Consider the following 4,290-nt stretch of genomic DNA (forward strand, 5'->3'; position numbering starts at 1 on the left):
ATTTCCTCGGGTCCTGTTTGTTGCCTGGGAGAAGAGGCCAAACTTCTCCTCATCACAACCTCCCTTCAGGAAGTTGTCGAGTGCAATAAGGTCTTCCCTGAGCCTCCTCTTCTCCAGACTGAACAATCCCAGCTTCCTCAGCCACTCCTCATAAGACTTGTGCTCCAGACCCCTCACCAGTTTTGTTGCCCTTCTCTGGACACATTCCAGGGCCTCAATGTCTTTTTTATAATGAGGGGCCCCAAACTGAACACAGTACTCAAAGTGCGGCCTTACCAGTCACCTCTTGGCCACCTAGGCACACTGTCGGCTTATGTTCAGCCGAGCATCAACCAATACCTCCAGATCCCTTTCCTCTTCACAGTCATCTAGCCACTCATCCCCAAGACTGTAACGTTGCCTGGGGTTATTGTGGCCCAAGTGCAGGACCCAACATTTGATCATCAAATCCAACTGTTAGTCTGGTCTACCAGACCACGTAGACGTACGTTGTGATTGTTCACACTTCTCTTAAATACCTCCAGTGTCCAATCTAAGCCTCTCATAGTGCAATTAGAGACCATAGTGTATGTGGAAGTCAGCCATGGTCATTCACACGTAATTTGAAACACTGACTGGACTACCTTTGACACAGGAGTGGACAATTGTAAAATAAAGATCAGACCAAGAGTACAGCATTTAAGTTGTAACTGGTAGGCAGTTTATAAAACACAGAAGCAGACAGAACACAGAAACCAAGACCATAAATACCAGAAGTGAATGTGCGTGGTGCAAGTGTATGTGAGGGTCACAAATGAAATTATCAGTAATCTATTCTGTCTGGTATTTTGTAGGGTCCTTGGTTCATAGGGATTCATAGGCTTCTTTCATGTGTGACCTCAAGGTATTAAGCTCAGACAATGATGAAATCATGATACCAAATATTAACACCTGTATAGGGTGGCACGTTGACACTGAAATTTTTCTGACTGCTCCCAGGTCTCTTGAGAGAACTTACTCAAGTTCAGAGGATCTTAATGGGAGCTGATTTAAGGAGTTCTGAGTTTTCATGCTATTTTGTTCCTTAGCCTCACCTGTTTTGCCCCCAAAGTAATGTTCCAGTGTTTGTTGACTGTAGTTTCAGGTTCTACCACACTTAATAGGAAGTATGCAGCAGATTCACAGCACGTTTGTTTGAGGACACACATTCAGCCAATTTGAGTTCACAAATATGAGTTTTGTGTTCCTACTTGGGTGGGTAAAGCCATTTCTGCAGGACAAAGTTAGACCACTAATTATAGAGACTATCTTAAAACCGCCAGAAAATTTAGTACAAAGCACGTATTCCCAAGGCAAAAAAATTGTTAGTTTCTGTCAGTTTATTACACGTAACATTCAGGAGAAAACTGATGCTACACAACTTACAACATTACTGCTTTACTATATCCAGTATAAAATACAGAAGATGCAGTTTCACCACCTACTGTGTTTCTAGGCTTTAGAAACAGAAATAAAAAGAATTAATGTTTTGCATAGATACAGTGACTAATCCTGAGTATTGTGTCTTGTTTTATATTCCTAGTAAATTAATCAGCTTTTTGGGTCAGAGAAGCTGAAAAACAATCTTGTCAGCAGAAATTGAGGAATTGGTTATCTTAGTGAATAATAGAAACATCTTGCCTCTATCTGTGTATCAGATAAATGCTATCCAAGTGGAATGGGCTTGGCAAGTATGAGGAAAAATGATATTTGACTGAAATTTCAGTAATAAACTTTTTAGAAATGGCAGTTCAGTAGGAAGGTTGTTCTTCGTACATGTGTGATATAAAAGAAACACTGATAGCACTGGGATATAAACCTCATTTCACTGCTGTATAAACAGCAGTAAAATAGCTTTTTTGTGAAATCAGGACGAGGAGTAGATTGCTTTCAAGTAGTGCTTGGGATTTATGCTAAGGAAGAGATATATCCAAATGAAAATTATTGATACAATAAAAAGAAGTTCAGATATTTATCTCAACCTATTTTTCAGGCAAAACTGGAAGACAGGATTCTTTGAGGAAATGAGCAATAACTGTGTGTGTATTTGGGATTCAGTTTTCATTTTCTGGCTCTTCCCATCTTTCCAGTGAGATCAATACCTTTGTTTTTACTGAATACACAATCCTGAATGTTGAATTCACTTGAAAAATACTATTTTTTGGAGGGAGGTGGAAAATTTTTTTGTAGATATATAGGAAATAATTCTCTCTAGTCCCTTACATGTTTCCTAGAACCTGGACTTAAGGATCTGCACATGAAAAAATTTCATAAGAAATGATGTGACAGCTGAATCAAGTTAATTTAAATAGAGACATGCAAGAATCACAGCTATTTTTTCAGAACTGGGTCTGCACTCATTTGGTGAAACTGTAAGGTTTTGAGCAGTGGCATTAGTAACAAATCTAGCCTGTGGGCTTTGTAAGGGAATGACTCAGCTCTTGATTAGAAGAAAATAGAGAATCACCTTTGTCTTGGGAATTCAGCTTTGGAAATGTAAACTGCTGCAAGGCAAATGCTGTACTTAAGATGGATGTACAGAAACACGATGCAGCATTTCTGCAGGCAGGGACAAGAAGGGACCAGGGGATTCCTCCAAACACCCACACTTCTCATGCAAGATAAATCAGGATAACCTAGGTTGTGAGGTTCCTGATGAATCCTTTTGGTAAAACTTTTCCCTTCCATGAGTCATTGGCCAGCTTTGTGTATAGCGTAGTTAAGGCATAGCTGTCTTTTGCAGTAGGGTGGTCTGATAGTTCAAGCAGTCTTTTCATTTCCGAGATATCACAGTCACATACAGGAAAGGATTGCATTTTCACCCATTCTTAATGTAAATCCATCTGTGGATACACTGTGTTTTCCATACATACCAACAAGAGCTCATGTGCGGGAATTTCCACAGTTTTGTTCCAAGCAGAATTTTTTTAGGAAGAGAAAATGTGACTATTGCAGAATCTCTGAATCCCCCTGCTAGTCCAACTGCTTCAAGTGCATTCAAGAGGGCAAGAGCACTTTTGGAATCTTCTTTCCCTATGATGGGATCCTTGTGGGTTGTACGAACAGGCATGTTTGGGTCACTGGGAATGGCAGTGCAGCTGGATTGGCTCACATCCACTGGGTATGGTGGGAGCCCTCTTTGCACTCCCTGTGATGAGTGGAGTTGGCTCACTCCTCAGGTTTGCCAGCTCCATGCAGCAACCAAGGCCAGCCTGTTCCAGACTTCTTAAACTCTTTTTGCTCTTCTAAGCAAAAAAGTTTCCTCTCAGGTCACCTACCAGTCAGAGCACCTTGGTATTCAAGAGGAGGAATGACTGATGCATCTGGGAGCCAGAGAACATAGGACAGAAGAAGGATTTCTTTTCTTTCTTCTTCCCTTCCCTTCCCTTCCCTTCCCTTCCCTTTCCTTCTCTTTTTTCTGAGAAAGCAGGAAATTGATGTTTTTAAAAATTTGTTTCATTTGTTGATCTGGATCAGGGGGCAGGGGAAAGTATATTACCAAGCAGATATTGCACGATTTGCTGACAAAGGAGAATGTTTTCAGATGGAGACCTATTTAAAAATATGGCGGAAAATTGCTTATTAGATGAGAAATTAGATGCTTCAGATGGCAAAACACCTTGTCATATTTATCTAAAGTGTCAAAATACAAATCAGTGACTGTGTAGGTAAGCCATACAATGTAGTTGATAACAGTTTATTCCAAGGAAAGGCAAGCTTTTCCTTATCGTGGAAGAACTGTCTCCAGGGCCACGTGTGACAGTCTTTGAAAAAATGAGAGCTATGTAAGATTATGGCTTCCAATGACTCTGTCATGGAGTGAACCCCCTGGAAGAAGATATCATGGAATCATCAAGATTGGAAAAGACATCCAAGATCCTCTATGCCAACCATCCACCTACCACCAATATTTCCCAACAAGATCTAAATGTTTCTTTAATACCTCCAAGGGCAGTGATTCAATCACTTTCCTGGGCAGCCTGTTCCAGCACCTGACCACTCCTTTGGAGAATAATTTTTTCCTAATATACAACCTGAACCTCCTCAGAACTGAACACAGTACTCAATGTTCATATGATGCTTGAGACTTGTGACCACATGACTGCCGTGTAAGATCCTGAATTGGATACGGCTTAGTGCTCCTTCAGACAACTTGTCAGGGCAGATTTCAGCGTAATTAGCTAGAAGGAAAAAAAAAAGAAAGAAAGAAAAGGAAAAGAAAAATAAAATAAAATAAAAAAGGAAAAGGAAAAGGAAAAGGAAAAGGAAAGG

This window comes from Meleagris gallopavo, chromosome 1 (assembly GCF_000146605.3).
Source record: "Meleagris gallopavo isolate NT-WF06-2002-E0010 breed Aviagen turkey brand Nicholas breeding stock chromosome 1, Turkey_5.1, whole genome shotgun sequence".
NCBI classification, from domain to species: domain Eukaryota; kingdom Metazoa; phylum Chordata; class Aves; order Galliformes; family Phasianidae; genus Meleagris; species Meleagris gallopavo.